Raw genomic sequence first — 21,276 nt, 5'->3', positions numbered from 1 at the left:
CCTCCTTGATGATTGATGTATGCCACAGTTGTGACATTGTCTATCTGAAAACAAATTTACAACTCTCTCTTCAGAAGAGGCCAAGACTGAAGAGCTCTGAAAATTGCACGGAGTTCCAAAATATTGATCGGAAATCTCACCTCCTGAGATTCCCAAACCCCTTGTGCCGTCAGTTACCCCCACACAGCTCCCCAACCTGTAAGACTTGCATCTGTTGAGATTATAGTCCAGGTCGGAAGAACAAGAAGCCCCCTGAACTAAACGATGGTGATCTGTCCACCATGTCAGAGAGTGTCGTAAAATCGGTTTAAAGATATTAATTGAGATATCTTTGAGTAATCCCTGCACCATTGGTTCAGCATACAGAGCTGAAGAGGTCGCATGTGAAAACGAGCAAAGGAGATCGCATCTGATGCGGCAGTCCTAAGACCCAACATTTCCATGCATAAGGCTACCAAAGGGAATGATTGTGACTGAAGGTTTTGACAAGCTGATATCAATGTTAAACTTCTCTTGTCTGACAAGGACAGAGTCATAGACACTGAATCTATCTAGAAACCTAAAAAGGTTACCCTTGTCTGAGGAATCAATGAATTGATTGGTAAATTGATCCTCCAACCATGAACTTGAAGAAACAACACAAGTCGATTCGTATGAGATTCTTCGAAAATGAGAAGACTGAGCAAGTACCAAGATATCGTCCAAATAAGGAAATACCAAAACCCTGTTCTCTGATTACAGAAAGAAGGGCACCGAGAACCTTTGAAAAAAATTCTTGGAACTGAGGCTAGGCCAAACGGTAGAGCCAAAAAACTGGTAATGCTTGTCTAAAAAGAGAATCTCAGACACTAAAAAGTGATCTGGATGAATCGGAATATGCAGATACACATCCTGTAAATCTATTGTAGACATATAATGCCCTTGCTAAACAAAAGGCAGGATTGTCCTACAGTAACCATCTTGAATGTTGGTATCCTAACATAACGATTCAATAATGATAGATCCGGAACTGGTCTGAAGGAATTTACCTTCTTTGGTACAATGAAGAGATAAAATAAAACCCCAGCCCCTGTTCCAGAACTGGAACTGGCATAAATACTCCAGCCAACTCTAGATCTGAAACACATTTCAGAAATGCTGAGCCTTTGCTGTGTTAACTGGGACACGGGAAAGAAAAAAATCTCTTAGCAGGAGGCCTTAACTTGAAGCCAATTCTGTACCTTTCTGAAACAATGTTCTGAAACCAGAGATTGAGAACGGAATTGATCCAAATTTCTTTGAAGAAAACGTAATCTGCCCCATACCAGCTGAGCTGGAATAAGGGCCGCACCTTCATAGGTACTTAGGAGCTGGCTATAGGTTTCTATAAGGCTTGGATATATTCCAAACTGGAAATAGTTTCCAAACTGATACCGCTCCTGAGGATGAAGGAACAGGCCATATTTTTTAGCGCCAAAAAAAGACGCCCATATTATTTGGCGCCTAAATGCTTTTGGCGCCAAAAATGACGCCACATCCGGAACGCCGACATTTTTGACGCAAAAAAACGTCAAAAAATGACGCAACTTCCGGCGACACGTATGACGCCGGAAACAGAAAAAAAAAATTTGCGCCAAAAAAGTCCGCGCCAAGAATGACGCAATAAAATGAAGCATTTTCTGCCCCCGCGAGCCTAACAGCCCACAGGGAAAAAGTCAAATTTTTTAAGGTAAGAAAAAATGATTGAAACAAATGCATTTATCCCAAATATGAAACTGACTGTCTGAAAAATAAGGAATGTTGAACATTCTGAGTCAAGGCAAATAAATGTTTGAATACATATATTTAGAACTTTATAAACAAAGTGCCCAACCATAGCTTAGAGTGTCACAGAAAATAAGATTTACTTACCCCAGGACACTCATCTACATGTTTGTAGAAAGCCAAACCAGTACTGAAACGAGAATCAGCAGAGGTAATGGTATATATAAGAGTATATCGTCGATCTGAAAAGGGAGGTAAGAGATGAATCTCTACGACCGATAACAGAGAACCTATGAAATAGACCCCGTAGAAGGAGATCACTGCATTCAAATAGGCAATACTCTCCTCACATCCCTCTGACATTCACTGCACGCTGAGAGGAAAACCGGGCTCCAACTTGCTGCGGAGCGCATATCAACGTAGAATCTAGCACAAACTTACTTCACCACCTCCATCGGAGGCAAAGTTTGTAAAACTGAATTGTGGGTGTGGTGAGGGGTGTATTTATAGGCATTTTAAGGTTTGGGAAACTTTGCCCCTCCTGGTAGGAATGTATATCCCATACATCACTAGCTCATGGACTCTTGCTAATTACATGAAAGAAAAAAGAAAAGACTGAGTAAACCTACTCAGGCATTCAAAGAAGGGCAGCAACAAACTTTTTGAGAGGCACAGTGGGGATTATACCCCACAAGTTCCCAAATGCTTAAAAGCCACCAATGCTCTACTGAAGAGACTGATATGGACTACGGCTAGACCCCAGAAAAAGATCAAAGCAAACTTGCTCTGCTTTAAAAATACCAAACTCTTGATTGAAGAATCAGACACCTAACTTTACCACCTCCTTGAAACTGATACAAGCAAAGAGAATGACTGGGGGTTGTGGGTAAGGGAGTGGTATTTAACAGCTCTGCTGTGGTGCTCTTTGCCTCCTCCTGCTGGTCAGGAGTGATATTACCAACAGTAATTATGATGATCCGTGGACTCACCGTGTCATTAGAAAGAAAAAGCCCTAATCTAAAAAATAAATAAAAAAACCAAAGAAAAAACCTGGAGTCTATCTCCCAAATACCGTTCCTGAAGTCCAGAGGAGGTGGTCTTCTTCCAAGCGGTGAAGGTCTTCTTCCAGGCGGCAACATCTTCATCCAGCGCGGGGACCTCTTCTATCTTCATCTAGGGCGAAGGCGGCGAGGAGCAGAGGTGACCACGGAACAGGACCGGCGACTGCAGAGCCATCCAGCGTGGAGGATCTTTTTCATGCAATCATCCGCCACACACTGAAGATTGAGTGCAAGGTACCCACTTTCGGGTACCGCTGCATTCCTATTGGCTGAAAAATTCAAATCAGCCAATACGATGAGAGCTGCTTAAATTCTATTGGCTGTTTAAATCAGCCAATAGGATTTAAGCAGCTCTCATCTATTTGGCTGATTTGATTTTTTTTTTATATATATATTACAACAGAATGCTCCTTTAAATAGTATTCAAGAACAGAAGGTAGAACCAAAAAGAATAAAAGAATTTCTATTAAATTTTACTAAGAATTAATAATGTTTTTCAGGTGACAAATCATACCACCTAGAATACAGTTTATAAAAAAACAAAACAAAACAAAACTCAACAGCTAAATGCAATTGATAAATGATCAGCAGAAACAAATCAACCAACAACGAACTTATGATAAGTACTTCCAAGGTACATATCAACACCTTTGAGTATTAACATTACAGTATCCTTCACATGTATCTTATTACTTAGAGATTCATGTGTCCCAGGGTCTAACAGCCCTATTTGTGTAACAGATGTTAAAATGTCAGATGCCTATGTATAAGTAGATAACAACAGACAAGGCCGCCAGGAATTCACCCACAAAAACCACACCATGTCACAGAGAAAGACAGGTGGTAGAGAGGGAGGAACACACACTTTCCTAAAAAACAGGCTACACTGCTTACACAGCCTGCCCTTATGCCACATTAAAGAGTCAGAAACCTACATATATATATATGCAAACCTTGTTTTATTGTGCATCACATTTTGCAGGTATTGCTTATTTTACAAACTGAATGTTTGTGGCAACTGTGTCGAGCAAGTCTATCGACACCATTTTTCCAACATATATACACATATAAATATATATATATATATATATATATATAAATATATATATATACACACACACCTATATATACACACAACCAGCAAAAAAAAATATATTGCACTGAAGGCTGGTGGTTAGCATTTTTTTAGCAATAAAGTATTATTTACTTAGAGGGACATAAAACCCAATTTTTTTTCTTTCATGATTTAGAAAGAGCATGTAATTTTAAACAACTTTCTAATTTACTTCTATTATCTATTTTGCTCCATTCTCTTGATATACTTTGCTGAAAAGCATATCTAGATATGCTTAGTAGCTGCTGATTGGTAGCTGCTCATAGATGCCTCACGTGATTGGCTCACCCATGTGCATTGTTATTTCTTCAGCAAAGGATATCTAAAGAATGAAGCAAATGAGAAAATAGAAGCAAATTGGAATGTTCTTTAAAATTGTATTCTCTACCTGAATCATGAAAGAAACATTTTGGGTTTAGTGTCCCTTTAAGGTATGTACATTGTTTTTTTAGACATAATGATATTGCACACTTAATAGTTTACAGTATAGTAAATATAAATTTTATATGCACTGGGGAAAACAAATGTGTCACTCACTTTATTGCTATATTCACTTAATTGGGGTGGTCTCTTTTTTGGGTGTAATATATATATATATATATATATATATATATATATATATATATATATATATATATATATATATATATATATATATGTGACGTTGTACTGTTAAATTGCATATTTAAATTAATATTTATTATTGCCAAGAAATTTTACACCATGTTTACATTTTAAGTTTAATGTCACTTTAATGAACCTAGAACAGGAACCACAAATAGTGAATATCCTGATGATTTGTGCCACGTATGGAAAATTAATCAAAGATTCACCATTTTAACATTATGGTAACTGCTATTAAATAGATTTATTTTTCTTTTTTTTTAGTATCTCAACATGTATATTTTAAATATCTTTCAAGCAACAAAATAAACTGATCCAGAACCTTAATTTAAGATGTTTTGATGGGAACAGAGAACATTCCTTACAATAGCAGAACATTAGCAGAACATTAAGATTTCCCTGACCTAAATAATCCCAAATATTAAACCATCTCTCTCTACGAAACTAAATTATGGTAACATTCGTCTTTGTTAACATTTATTTGTGACTCAACTCCTTAAATCACAGTAAGATGACAAGATGTTTTAAATAATATCCAGGGATATTTTTAGGGGTGGATGTAAAAGAACAGGACTTAAGACTTAAAATAGTTGAAATAATGTAATTAGTCACCACTGTTTATTTTTAGATAGTCAAGTGCATAAAACAGCAGGTAAGCAGACATTTAAAGGGGCAAAAACACAAATATGGGCTAGATTACAAGTGGAGCGCAAAATATTGCAAAAGCAATATTTGCACTCCACTGAGTAATACCATTGCACGCAAATGTGCACTGGTATTACAAGTTAGCCGCAACGTGAATGTGACCTTGCGTTTGCATTGCTGGGAAGCTCATGAGAGCGTGCTTCTATTGGCTCTGATGGGAGCTTCGTTCTCATGCTGTCAGACACGGCATGAGAACTAGCTCAGTGATAGGTATAAATATATATTGTACAAAATACCAGATACTGTATATGTAGAAATATTTATTTATGAATAAATAGAACATCTTGTATGTGAAGAACATTGGAATATTAAATATTCATATTTTCATGTCAGGTTAGCGCACATCAGAATATGTGATCAGGTTTGCACGCAAGAAGGGTGTTTTTCCCCCCACTTTTTTTGCTCTACTAACTTCTATGGGGGAATACATAAACACACAAGCGATATTTTCAGCTTTTTAGTCTCGTCAGGTTAGAGCGAAAATAGTTTACCTTTAACTCATAATATGAGTGCAAGCTTATTTCTAGCGCAGTTAACGCTCAAGCGTTAATTAGCACTTCACTTGTAATCTGGCCGTAGCCATTTATTTTCTATGCTTATATATATATATATATATATATATATATATATATATATATATATATATATATATATATATATATATATATATATATATATATATATAAATAAAAACACACAGAGAAAACCCTGCACTCACTTGCAAGCTCACAGCTAAGATTTAAAAGCAAAAATGGAAAGGTTAGTTACCGCATCTGGCCAAATGGGACAAGCCCAGGTACCACGTCAAGGTCCTTTCCAATATCTGGGACCCTAAAACAGCCACACAATGCAGCTCTCAAATCCAAACAAACTGGGAACAAGGGAAGGGTGCACAGGCTTATCTAATCACCCCAGTAATACACAAAACACGGAAGGGGACCGGAACCAGGTACACATCCTATGACCCTGCAACATGCTCAGCCCTGGGTGCTCAGTGGCACTCACAAGAAGCTGTGCTGTCACCAGAGTCACAGGCAGTTAACCCCAGACAGGTCTGGGTGCAAGAACCATAGGGGAAATTAATTACAAAACAAATTAATACAACACACAGAGAAAACCCTGCACTCACTTGCAAGCTCACACTTAAGATTTAAAAGCAAAAATGGAAAGGTTAGTTACCGCATCTGGCCAAATGGGACAAGTCCAGGTACCACGTCAAGGTCCTTTCCAATACCTGGGACCCTAAAACAGCCACACAATGCAAGCTCTCAAATCCAAATAAACTGGGAACAAAGGAAGGGTGCACAGGCTTATGTAATCACCCCAGTAATATACAAAACACGGAAGGGGACTACACTCCTAGACAGGACCGGGTACACATCCCATGACCCTGCAACATGCTTAGCCCTGGGTGCTCAGTGGCACTCACAAGAAGCTGTGCTGTCACCAGAGTCACAGGCAGTTAACTCCAGACAGGTCTGGGTGCAAGAACCATAGGGGAAATTACAAAACAAATTAATACAACACACAGAGAGAACCTCAGATTTATGATTACGGCAACACGCCGAAACTAGTCAAGCCATCCGGCTTTTTATTGTTCCTGTGTCTTGGTGTTATGGATTTTATCCGAATTTGAATAAAGATATGGATTTTTAACATTCCAGGATTCCTGCTTCCTTTTTTGCACTTTCACTATTATTTGTAATTTTTTCCCTTTTTTTTTTTTAAGGACATTTCACAGAAGACCCCTGGAAGTTACATCCTCTTTTTGTGCACTATAACACATTTTTTTCTATTTTGTTTATTTTGTTGTGTGTTCTTTTTACAGGACTTTTATTGTTTTAATCCTGAAAATCTCTTCAAATCAACCAATAGGATTTTAGTAGCTCTCATCCAATTGGCTGTTTTGAACAGCCAATAGGATATCAGAAGCTCTCATCCTAATGGCTGATTTGAATTTGAAGAATCAAATCAGCCAATAAGAATGCAAGGTACGCCATTTTGAAACGGCTACCTTGCATGCAACTTCAGTGTACGGCGGCGACTGTATGAAGAAGACTCTCCGCGCAGGATGTCTTCGGCTTCCAGGATGGCTCCGCTCTGCGCCGTCGGGATGAAGATAGAAGACGCCCCCGGGATGGATGAAGACCTTGCCGCCTGGATTGAGATGGATGTCCGGACTTCAGAAACCGTAGTAGATCTTCTTCGGGTTAGTGTTTGGGTTTAATTTATTGGGATGTTTTTTTTTTAGATTAGGGCTTTGGGCTTTAAAATAAATAAATGCCCTTTTAAGGGCAATGCAAAAGAGCTAAATGCCTTTTTAAGGGCAATGCCCATACAAATGCCCCTTTAGGGGCAATGGGTAGCTTAGTTTTTTTTTAGAGTTAGGTTTTTTATTTTGGGGGGTGGTTGGGTGCTGGGTATTACTGTTGGGGGGACTTTCTATTTTTTACAGGTAAAAGAGCCGATTTCTTTAGGGCAATGTCCTACAAAAGGCCCTTTTAAGGGCTATTGGTAGTTTATTGTAGGCTAGGGGGTGTTTTTATTTTGGGGGGGCTTTTTTATTTTTATAGGGCTATTAGATTAGGTGTAATTGTTTTCTATTTTTGATCATTTCATTTATTTTTTTGTAATCTTAGTGTTTTTTATTTTTCATGATTTCAGTGTTAATTATTTTTGGTAAACTACATTTTTAAAAATTTTCTTAGGATTTGTATGTTTTTTTAGTTGTAATTCAGATTTTTTTTTCTTAGTGTTAAATAGAGTTATATTGTAATTTTAATTCAAAGTTAGGGGGTGTTACGTTTAGGGTTTAATAGTTTAATTTAGTGTTTTGCGATGTGGGGGGCAGTTTAGGGGTTAATAGGTTTATTTAGTGGCGGCGATGTCGGGAGCGGCAGATTAGGGGTTAATAAATGTATTAGTGTCAGCGATATCGGGGGCGGCGGATTAGGGGTGTTTAGACTTGGGGTTTATGTTAAGTTTAAACGTAACTTTTTTCCCCCATAGCCATCAATGGGGTTGCACTACGGAAATTTTTCATTCCGCAATCGCAGGTGTTAGGTTTTTTTCTAATACTCTCTCCCCATTGATGTCTATGGGTGAAAGCGTGCACAAGCACATCAAAGCAGCCCTTGGATTTTGTGTGGTATGGAGCTTAACGCAACCATGTTGCACGCACAAAAGGAGGCTTTTTGGTAACTTGTAATGGCAGTGCTTTGGAGAGTGAAATAACGCAACTTTTGTTGCGTTTGTTTTGCACCCTGTTTAGCGCAAAACTCGTAATCTAGATGATTGTCAGCTATTAACAGTCCCTTAATTTTGTACATTAATCTCTCATGTGGCACTGTATCAAACAATTTGCAGAATCCAAGTAAATCAACTGATTCCCCTTTATCTATATTTTAATTTACTTCCTCGTAGAATCTAACTAGATTAGTTTGACATGATCTTTTTCTCATAAAACCATGCTGAATTTAATCTTGTTTACATGAATATACTCATCATTATAATTCATTGAAGTATCTTCCACACTATTAATGTCAAACTAACAGCTTCCTGGATCAGCCCTGCTTCCCTTTTTAAAAAGTGGCACCACATCAGCTTTACACCAGTCCTGTAGTACTATGTCTGAGGCTAATGAATCTTCAAAAATTGAGAGTAGAGGTTTGGCTATTACAGTGCTAAATTCCCATAAACCCTTGGGTGCATTTCATCTTGGCCTGGAGTTTTATTTACCTTAGAGGGACATTATACACAAGATTTTTTTTGCATAAATGTATTTTTAGATGATCCATTTATATAGCCTATACAGCTTTTTTTTTTTTTTTAAAAAGTATATTTTTGCTGATTTTCAGACTCCTAACCAAGCCCCAAAGTTTTATGAGAATATCGACGTATACCTACTCCAGCTTGCTCCTGTTTGTGTAATGTCTTTTCATGTGCAGAGGAAGGGGGAGGGGGAGTGTCTGAATAGTTCCCACTTTTTGTGGGTGTTCTAGCTAATCCTTTTAACAGAGCTAAACTGAGAGCTTCTAAGTAAGTTTTTAAACTGTTTTATACTGGCTTTTTATATCATTATCTGTGCATATTATTCTTTATAGTAGTGTCTATTACATGCAGTTAAATGGAAATTGGTGTATACTGTCCCTTTAACATTATCCATTTGATATCCTATAGAGATAACCCAGGTAATGGTATGGGCTTGTATCTTCTAGTTTATTTTAAAGTATCTCCCATTGGTTCCTCTTTTGTGTATACTGAAAAAAAGAACTGGTTTAGTACCTCAGCCTTTTCCCTGTCACTGTTAATAATGCTACCTTTCACACATTTTAATGTAACCTATATTGTCCTTCTTATTTTTTTGCTATTTATATACTTAAAAAACCTTTTAGGGTTTGACTTAGAATCCTTTGCAATTAATCTTTCATTTTCAATTTTGGCTAATTCGATTGCTTTTTTGCCTGTTTTGTTACATTCCTTATATATTTGGTTTGTTGAGTCTGTTCTATTTTCTTTGAATAATTTAAATGCCCTATGTTTTTTCATAATTTCTCTTAACACATTTTTATTTAGACACATTGGCTTGGATTTATTTATTCTCCTTTTAAAACCATATGGTATGTGTTGATATGCATAATTAATTAACCCCTTAATGACCACAGCACTTTTCCATTTTCTGTCCGTTTGGGACCAAGGCTATTTTTATATTTTTGAGGTGTTTGTGTTTAGCTGTAATTTTCCTCTTACTCATTTACTGTACCCACACATATTATATACCGTTTTTCTCGCCATTAAATGGACTTTCTAAAGATACTATTATTTTCATCATATCTTATAATTTACTATAAAAAAATTATAAAATATGAGGAAAAAATGGAAAAAAACACACTTTTTCTAACTTTGACCCCCAAAATCTGTTACACATCTACAACCACCAAAAAACACCCATGCTAAATAGTTTCTAAATTTTGTCCTGAGTTTAGAAATACCCAATGTTTACATATTTTTTACTTTTTTTGTAAACTATAGGGCCATAAATACAAGTAGCACTTTGCTATTTCCAAACCATTTCTTTTCAAAATTAGCGACAGTTACATTAGAACCCTGATATCTTTCAGGAATCTCTGAATAGCCATTGACATGTATATATTTTTTTTTAGTAGACAACCCAAAGTATTGATCTAGGCCCATTTTGGTATATTTCATGCCACCATTTCACCACCAAATGCAATCAAATACAAAAAATCGTTCACTTTTCACAAATTTTTTCACAAACTTTTGGTTTCTAACTTAAATTATTTACAAACAGCTTGTGCAATTATGGCATAAATGGTTGTAAATTCTTCTCTGGGATCCCCTTTGTTCAGAAATAGCAGACATATATGACTTTGGCGTTGCTTTTTGGTAATTAGAAGGCCACTAAATGCCGCTGCGCATCACACGTGTATTATGGCTAGCAGTGAAGGGGTTAATTATGTAGCTTGTAGGGAGCTTGCAGGGTTAATTTTAGCTTTAGTATAGAGCTCAGCCTCCCACCTGAAACATCAGACCCCCTGATCCCTCCCAAACAGCTCTCTTCCCTCCCCCACCCCACAATTGTCCCCGCCATCTTAAGTACTGGCAGAAACTCTGCCAGTACTAAAATAAAAGGTATTTGGCCCTTTAAAAAAAAAAAAAAAAAAGAGCATATTTACATATGCTGATGTGTAGGATCCCCCCTTAGACCCCAACCTCACTGATCCCCCACCAAACAGCTCTCTAACCCTTCCCCTCTGCCTTAATGGGCGCCATCTTGGGTACTGGCAGCTGTCTGCCAGTACCCAGTTTTGTAAAAAAATGTGCCTTTTGATTTAAAAAATGCCCTTTTCTGTAGTGTAGCTTTCCCCCCCACCAAGACCAACCCCCAACCCCTTCCAGATCCCTTAGATTACATTTGTAATAATTACACTTAGTTTTACTTTTCACTTAATTTTTTTCTGTAGTGTAGCGGTTCCCACCCGCTCCCGCCCCGTGCACGCGCCCGCCACCCCCCGTGCACGCGCGCGCTCCCGTGCGCGCCCCCGTAGATCCCGCCCCCTCCACTTCACACTGAGCACCGATGGCCTCCCACGTAAGCTCCCACCCACCAACGATACTGGCCATCGATGTGCGGTGCAGAGAGGGCCACAGAGTGGCTCTCTCTGCATCGGATGGCCAAGGGGGGTTATTGCAGGATGCCTCCATATCGAGGCATCACTGCAATAACCGGAAAGCAGCTGGAAGCGAGCAGGATCGCTTCCAGCTGCTTTCCAGACCAATACGTACGCCACACGTCCTCGGTCATTAACTGCATTTTTTTTGAGGACGTGTGGCGTACGTCCTTGGTCGTTAAGGGGTTAAAAGGTCACTAAACCCAAAAAATTTTCTTTCATGATTCAGATAGAGAATACAAATTTAAACAACATTACAATTTACTTCTATTATTTATTTTGCTTCATTTTTTAGATATCCTTAGTTGAAGAAAAAGCAATGCACATGGGTGAGCCAATCACACAAGGCTTCTATGTGCAGCAACCAATCAGCAGCTACTGAGCATATCTAGATATGCTTTTCAGCAAAGAATATCAAGATAATAAAACAAATGAGATAATAGAAGTAAATTAGAAAGATGTTTAAAATTGCATTCTCTTTCTAAATCATGAAAGAAAAAATGTGGGGTTTATGTCCCTTTAACACAGTTTTAAATGCTATCCATTTTCCCTCTGTATTTTTATTAGAGAATATTTTGTCCCAATTTATGTTATTTAATTATCTCCTTAAATCGTTGAATTTTGCTTTCTTAAAATTAAAAGTCCTAGTTGAACCCTTAACTGCTTATGGAAAGTGTTTTCAAATGTGACCATGTTATCACTTTTACCCAAATGTTCTTTGACTTCTAACTTTGATATTATATCTTTTTCATTTAATAGCAATAAATTCAATGTAGTTTTTTTTTTCTTATTTGGCTCCTCTATTCATTGTGACATGAAGTTATTTTTGAGAACATTTAAAAATCTCTCTCCCTTAGCTGTATAACTAGTTTCATTGGCCCAGTTTATGTCGGTGTAGTTAAAATCTCCCATAATTACAGCACTGGTATTATTAGCAACCTTTTGTATTTGCATTAGTAGTTGAGTTTCTAACTCTAACTTTCTAATGTGACATTTCCTAAGTGTACCCTTCTCTCATGCGTTTCTTGAGATATTCTAGGTGCGACATTTTCACAGATCTGTCTGTTCTATTATGTTTGGACTGACCCCCCCCCCCCCCCCCCCACTTTGTCTAGTTTAAAAGATTCTCTAAGGGTGCTACCATCCTCTCCTTCAACACACCTGCACCCATGTCATTCAGATGCAATCCATCCTTACTGTACAAATTGTGAAAAGTCAGCCCGGTGCTCTAAAAAGTCAAATCCCTCATTTTTACACCATGCTTTAACCAGGAATCAACTGACCTTAGCTCCTTCTGCCTATCTGGGTTGGCAGATGGCACTGGTAATATCCAAAAATATTACCTTGGAGGTCCTTGCTTTAAGCTTGCTACCTAACTCCCCAAAGTCATTTTTTAAGACACTCCATCTCCTTCATTAGTGCCAATGTGCACCAAAAATGCAGGATCAGACCCAGTTCCCTTTAACAATCTGTCAATATGCTCCACAATATTCCTAACGAGCCGCTGGAAGACAGCGCACTGTACTATTTAAGGGATCTGGATGGCAAATTACCCTATCAACCTTCCTAAGAATAGAGTCTTCTACAACCAACATTTGCCTTAGGCACATACTTGTATGCCCTTCTTCCATGACTGAAGGACTGTTCACTATATTATGCCCCGCTTCCACGACTGAAGCACTGTTCACTATAGTAATTTCCTCTTCCATGACTAAAGAACTATTCACTATACTAGGCAGCACAGCCCTCTCTGACTCTGACATTACCACCAACTGATATCCCTAACATCTTAACTCAATATTGCAAATCTGTTGGGGTGTAATAGCTGAAAACTGGCCTGTCTCTCCCGCTTACATTTAATGTCTGACCCAGCTACTAAGTCTCCCCATCTGAATCCTCTCAGATGCTAGAACCATGAAAAACCTGCTCAGACATATCAATTCCCCTTTCAAGTGTCTGAATATCACGCAGTGTTGCAATTTGTTCCTCTAGAACTCTAATGCGAGCTTCTAAAGAGACAATATGCTCACACTTGCCAAAGAAATATGATACCTGAAGTGGCTGCTCCAGTGATGCAAACTCATGGCAAGCTGTACACAGAGACCCTGATGATTGAAAGTGCTAAGCTGAGGCAAAATCTTCCAAGGGATCCACCAAGAGGCGTTTACTATACATTCCTTTGATCAGCAATGCTAGCTATATATAACACCCAGCATCGTCGTCCATATTGGCAATGTATAGTAAAGGACCCCTTGAAATAGAACTGATGTGTCTAACCACTAATCCTAATACCCCTAAACCGAAGTACCACACGATTGCAAACTAACACTAAACTAATAAATATTGAAACCATATACCCACTACAAGTACTATCCTATTAACCCCTATACTGCCACATATCCACCACAAGAACCCTACACTATTAACCATAAACACAACCCCCAACACAATATAACCCTTATCTACCTAACCACCCCTCTAAACTAAACCTCCTAAATTATGTGAATTTTTTTGTTTACTGGAAATGTTTTTTTCTAAAAATCTATGCTTACCTGATAAATTATTTTCTTTCAGAATGATGATGTCTGCAGTCCTCCATAACATATGGGATATATTTCCCACCACTAGGAGGAGGTCAAGAACCCATACAAGAGCTTGAAAACCCTCTAATCTCCCATTTCTCTCTAGTTTTACGTATAGCCGAATAGAGAATAGGAAAGAAAGGTAGGAAAGGCAAAGCAGGGTCTATATAGGTGTCATTAGAACTGTCGTTTATTAAGTGTGCAGGGCCTGTGGACCATCATCATTCTGAAAGCAAAAAAATTATCAGGTAAGCTTAAATTTTGTTTTCGCTGACAGTTCCTATTTAGCCTACACCGTGGCCTGAAGGACTTTCCTGCCAAAAGCTGCTTGCCAAGAAGAAGAGACATCAAAATGATAACATTTGGAAAAAGTATGTAAGGAGGACCATGTGGCAGCTTTGCAAATATATTCCAAAGATGCATCATTCTTAAAGGACCATGATGTTGCCACTGCTCTGGTAGAGTGAGCTATAATATGTTTAGGAGGCAACTTACTCCCTGCCCAGTATGCCTTGTGAATCACTTGTCTAAGCCTAGATGCCAATGCTACCTTAGTAACTTTCTGTCCCTTACGATTCCCAGAGTAATGTACAAACTAGCAGTTTTTCTAAACTATTTAGTTGCTTGGAGATAGAACTTCAAAGCTATAACTACGTCCAGATTATGTAACAATCTTTCCTTAGAGTTAGCACGGTCTGGAAAAAGAGAAGGAACAACAATTTCTTGGTGGATGTTATCATATTTAGTATGCAGTACAGCCTTATCCTTGAAGATCACAGAATAAAATAGACAACTTAGAAACTCTTCTGGCAGAAGAGATAGCTAATCAGAAGAGCACCTTCCAAGACAACAGCTTTATGTCTATGGACTGGAGTGCATTGGTTCAAGGGAGGACCCTGAAGAACTGAAAGAACTAGGTTCTGGCTATTCCAAACTGCCCCCCAGGCTAACAGACTGGTATCCATTGTGACAATGGCCGACGACGGAGAAATAAAAGATGCCCCAAGTATCAAAGAAGGACTTTGTGTCCACCAAGACATAGATTGTCTGACAGATGAATCCAGGGCTATTTGTTGCTCCAAATGTAGATAATTATTTGACCACTGACTGAGAATGGATAGTTGAAGGTGACATAAGTGAAAGTGTGTAAAGGAACAGTGTCTGAAGCGGATATTATAAGAACCACTACCTCCATGTACTGAGCTTCAGACGGCAATAGAGTACTCTGCAGGGAGAGACATGCTCTCTGGAGTTGTAACTTGCACAGTTGCATCAGAAACAGATGCATACAGACTCCTAAAAATAATACCCATGTAGCAGGATAACAAGATTTTGTGAATTTTGATCTTCAAACCATGGTTTTGGAGTAATAATAGTAGCTTGCGAGTTTGAGTGATCGCTAATGACAGAGAAGGAGCTTGCACCAGTATGTCGTCCAAATTCCATGCAATTGAAATCTCTTGAACTCTGATCACTGCTAACAAGGCACCAACCACATATGTAAAGATGTGTGGAGCTGTAGCCAGACCAAACGAAAGAGCGAAAAAATGATAGTGTTTGGACTTTTTGGATTGCTTGTTCTTTGACCAAGAAGAGCCATGCTTTCAGGCTGATTTGGAGGGCTGAGGGTTTCTGAGAAGAGGAGGACTTCTGATCTCCTGAGGAGCGAGAGGAACAAAACTGATTTCCCCTTCTGTTCTTTCCTTTGGATTTTTTATCCTGAGGAAGAAAAGCTCCTTTCCCACAATGACTGTCTTAATAATGGAGTCCAAGGGCTCTATTTATGAAGCAGCGGATGCCGCTTCAGAGGCCCATTGTTTCAGGCTCACCTGAAACGGAAGTTAAGAAGCAACGGTTACAGGAACGCTGCTTCTTAACCTGTCCGGCACCTTTTAGGTGTCAGATTAAAATCATCCCTATCTGATCAGGATGATTAACAGCCTTTGCTGCCAGTGAGCAGGGGATGGCATTGCACAAGCATTTCACTAGAAATGCTTGTGCAATGTTAAATACGAACAGCGTTTAACATTGCACAAACAAATCTAGTGCTACAGCGAATCATGTCTGCTCAACATTTAATAAATATGCCCTTGGAAGGAAAGAGTCATCAGTCGATTTTTAGAGATCATGTTTGCTGACCAATATTTTAACCATAAACATCTTCTTGCCAGGGAGCCACACCATAGTGTTCCTGCTTCAGCCACACTAATCTAAGTAAAAGTCCTATTTGAAGAAAAAGCTTCCTTAAGAAGGCCTCTAATTTGCGGTCCATTGGGACTCTAAATGAAGTGCTATCCTCCACAGAGATAGTTGTACGTTTGTCGAGAGTGGAAATAGCACCATCAACATTAGGGATGGTTTCCCACACTTCCACATTCTGTTCTGGAATGGGGAACATTTTTCTAAATCTTGTGGAAGGGGCGAAAGGGGCAAAAGGTACGCCTGGCCTTTTCCATTCTTTAGCAATATAGTCAGAGACCAAAATCAGGGACTTCTTTAATACCTCCTGCAATAAATTGCAGATATGCTCCACCTTAAATCTAAAGGCACTCTCATATTCAGGATCAGGCACAGGTTCCTGTTCATTTGATGACACTTCCCCATCAGAACTAGATGTATTTGCATCCTCTGAGTCGGAGCTCTGTAAGAGAGCAGGAACTTGGGGTTGAGGGAAAGGATTTTGGACATTAACCTCATGAGACAGAGATAAATACCTAGATGTACGCTAACGCTTAACTGGTTTGGAGATTAACGCCATACAATCTGTCACAGTTTTATACATGCTGCTTTTAAATTCAGGAGTAAAATCAGTAGAGTCCCCTGAGTGAAAAGTATTGGGCAAAATCCCTTTGAAAAGTTGAAGGTTGTGTTTGGTTTGCATGGAAAATCTGAGGTACGCAATTCTCACAGATTTGGTTGACCTGGCATACTGGAACAGTTTTCTCAAAATAAAGAAATATATGTAACAAGGGATATCAGAAACCAACTCTAAAGAAATATAAGTAGGGACAGAAACATTTTGTTCCATATTTGTACTTATATACAGTGTACAATGGCAACTTATATAATAAACAATACAGCGAAAACCTGGTAGAGAGCCCTCTACACTATAGTAACTCTACTTTAGACACTTGTAAAATCTCTAAATGTAGTAAATTTAGCAAGCCCCAAGAAATAAGTAAAGCTCTTCAATACTCCCTAGCAGCTCCTATATGGGTACTCACCCCCTTCCTGGGACTGCAGAGATTACAAATCCGATTATAATCTGTTAAAGATCAGACCCCAACTGTTTCAGATGAAATCTAGTCACAGAGGCTCCAGACAACTGAGAGAAAAGCCTAAGAACACAAAGGGGACAGGACTACCTCTGGGACTTAGAAATACTAAAAAATACATTTGAATGCTTTAAGTTAAATAACATGCATTAATCCTATAAACCCTGTTAAAATATGTTCCCCAGCCTAACCGGAGGCTGCAATACAGAAATGCATCATGCATTAGGCTATTGCCGGTTCTCACATACTTGTAATTTTGTAAAGTGCTCACAAAATTATCCCAAAAAGGGTCAGAGGCTTACCTAATAGCATTCCCAATGCTAGTAGAACTGCTAGGGACATGATATGGAGAAAAAAATGTTTTATGTGGGGGCAGGCTAAGTCCCCAGGCTATGCTGTACCTGTGTCAGAGTACCTACAAATAGCCTCTGAGCTGTGTCTGTGCTGTGTAAAGGCACTTACCTTATGCAGCACCCCTCCACTGGCTTACCAGGCATGTAATCTTTGTCAAAGCAGTTGCAGAAGTATCCAGTAGAGAGCCCTTTCAGTGCAGGTATCTAGTACCGCAGAGGATTCCCGTAGGAAATACCGGAATCCCTTAGGGGGAGGCTAGTGACAAGTCCCCATGATGCCTGAGGGAAGTTATGGCTGAAATCCCATAAGGGAAATGCTGTGCACATAACATTCCTGTACCCCTGTATCATTCAGTTGCTGTGAAGAGTCTTTTCTGTCTTCTTTGTAAATGATACTCCTGAGGGACTCCCAATTTGTAATCCATAAGCAAGTAGCTGGAACCTCTATTCTAAACCATCTCCTACGAGGCCAAGAACAAAACTAGAGAGAGATAGGAGGTGGCAGGGCTCTTGTATGGGTTCTTGACCTCCTCCTAGTGGCGGGAAATATATCCCAAATTGTATGGAGGACTGTGGACATCATCATTTTACAAAAGAAATTAACCCTAAACCGCCCCAACCCCCAACGCAAGCTAACCATACTATATCACCTAATCCCCTATAAACTAAACCCCCTAAGTTATATAAAAAATACAAAGTTACAATAAAATAAAAAAAATCATAATTAAAACACATTCAGTCATTTTGTCAATACCTTCGCCATTAACACCCACTTTACAAAACATTAACTTTATTTCTGGACTCCGATTCCTCTCATCCAGCAAAAAAGACATTCACCTTCTTCTACCAATTTACACTTTGTTGGTAGGTGGTAAATTATTATAAAAAAGAGAAGGATTCCAAAAAGCGCAATCAGATGCAAAATTATGGCTGATGATAAATACTCAGTAAAGATTGCTAAGGGGAGCTGGCTAAATGTGTGTGTGGGCGTATTAAATGTTGACGTAATTGATACAAATGTGAAAGCGTGCTAACATAAGCGTGCTATATATAATTATAACAATTCGAACTATATTTGGACATAATAAATACAATTTAAAATGAAATATCAATTTCAGCAAAAACACAACATTAGCATAAAACACAATATTGGAATATCATAAAAATAACAGACTTGTGGAATTACTGTTTTCATCATCCACAAACAAACCCCTTCTTAGGCTGTGATAGTAGCTACCACAGAGGAAGATCTGTTCGTTTGGTAAACAGAGGAAGATTCGTTTGTTTGGTTAATAGCTATTACTAATAGCATCTATAAGGATACAATTTCCATACTTTTGAAAGGTTACACACCGGCTTTCTTCAACCTAAAAAAGTCTATTTTCTAGTCAGACGGTTCAACGAACTGTGCCAGATATTTTTTTCACTTATGACAACATATCCGAGGATATGTATATTAGATGTCTTACAAACATCCACAATAACTGTCAACCCTTTGGATATATAAGGGCTTACCGTTTTTATCCTATCAGCATTTGCCACTTTTTCGTCACAGGTCATCAGTGACCTATTGTTATCCATGACCCGGAAGTTGGTCCAAACACATCTTTTTTTGTGGATCCACTATTACAGAGACAGCAACACATGCTTATCCTGTAACGGAATTTCTACACACGGAACTCCCAAGAATTATATTGCCGTTTGGCCAGCAAAGCACCACTCAAAATCAAGATTTGCTTTTTAATCCACTGCAGTGCGATAAACTTTTTAACCTTTTAAATAGCTCAAGCTTATTGGTTATTTTATATGTAGTGTTCATACTGTTACACCAACAATTGGAAATATATTGCTACATATATTGTAATTTACTACAACAATCTAAATAGATACTTTTGTTGCTTTAGTCTTAAGCAATAGATGCTGTTTTAATTCGATGTTTCTGCTGCAATTGCTATAACTATTTTATATGCATAAACCACTTTATAATTTTAATTATTTCAGTAAAAACATAATTTATGCTTACCTGATAAATTCCTTTCTTCTGTAGTGTGATCAGTCCACGGGTCATCATTACTTCTGGGATATTACTCCTCCCCAACAGGAAGTGCAAGAGGATTCACCCAGCAGAGCTGCATATAGCTCCTCCCCTCTACGTCACTCCCAGTCATTCGACCAAGGACCAACGAGAAAGGAGAAGCCAAGGGTGAAGTGGTGACTGGAGTATAAATTAAAAAATATTTACCTGCCTTAAAAACAGGGCAGGCCGTGGACTGATCACACTACAGAAGAAAGGAATTTATCAGGTAAGCATTAATTATGTTTTCTTCTGTTAAGTGTGATCAGTCCACGGGTCATCATTACTTCTGGGATACCAATACCAAAGCAAAAGTACACAGATGACGGGAGGGATAGGCAGGCTCTTTATACAGAAGGAACCACTGCCTGAAGAACCTTTCTCCCAAAAATAGCCTCCGATGAAGCAAAAGTGTCAAATTTGTAAAATTTGGAAAAAGTATGAAGCGAAGACCAAGTTGCAGCCTTGCAAATCTGTTCAACAGAGGCCTCATTCTTGAAGGCCCAAGTGGAGGCCACAGCTCTAGTAGAATGAGCTGTAATTCTTTCAGGAGGCTGCTGTCCAGCAGTCTCATAAGCTAAACGAATTATGCTACGAAGCCAAAAAGAAAGAGAGGTAGCAGAAGCTTTTTGACCTCTCCTCTGACCAGAGTAAACGACAAACAGAGAAGACGTTTGTCGAAATTCCTTAGTTGCCTGTAAGTAAAATTTTAGAGCACGGACTACATCCAGGTTGTGCAGTAGACGTTCCTTCTTCGAAGAAGGATTTGGGCACAAAGAAGGAACAACAATCTCTTGATTGATATTCCTGTTAGTAACTACCTTAGGTAAGAACCCAGGTTTAGTACGCAGAACTACCTTATCCGAATGAAAAATCAAATAAGGAGAATCACAATGTAAGGCTGATAATTCAGAGACTCTTCGAGCCGAGGAAATAGCCATTAAAAATAGAACTTTCCAAGATAACAACTTTATATCAATGGAATGAAGGGGTTCAAACGGAACGCCCTGTAAAACATTAAGAACAAGGTTTAAACTCCATGGTGGAGCAACAGTTTTAAACACAGGCTTAATCCTGGCCAAAGCCTGACAAAAAGCCTGGACGTCAGGAACTTCTGACAGACGTTTGTGTAACAGAATGGACAGAGCTGAGATCTGTCCCTTTAATGAACTAGCAGATAAGCCCTTTTCTAAACCTTCTTGTAGAAAAGACAATATCCTAGGAATCCTAACCTTACTCCAAGAGTAACCTTTGGATTCACACCAATATAGGTATTTATGCCATATCTTATGGTAAATCTTTCTGGTAACAGGTTTTCTAGCCTGTATTAAGGTATCAATAACTGACTCAGAAAACCCACGTCTTGATAAAATCAAGCGTTCAATTTCCAAGCAGTCAGCTTCAGAGAAGTTAGATTTTGATGTTTGAAAGGACCCTGAATCAGAAGGTCCTGTGTCAGAGGTAGAGACCAAGGTGGACAGGATGACATGTCCACCAGGTCTGCATACCAAGTCCTGCGTGGCCATGCAGGTGCTATTAGAATCACTGATGCTC

The sequence above is a fragment of the Bombina bombina genome, chromosome 6, assembly GCF_027579735.1.
Source record: "Bombina bombina isolate aBomBom1 chromosome 6, aBomBom1.pri, whole genome shotgun sequence".
Lineage (NCBI taxonomy): Eukaryota > Metazoa > Chordata > Amphibia > Anura > Bombinatoridae > Bombina > Bombina bombina.
The sequence above is the reverse complement of the archived record's forward strand: the minus strand, read 5'-3'. Positions refer to the sequence as shown.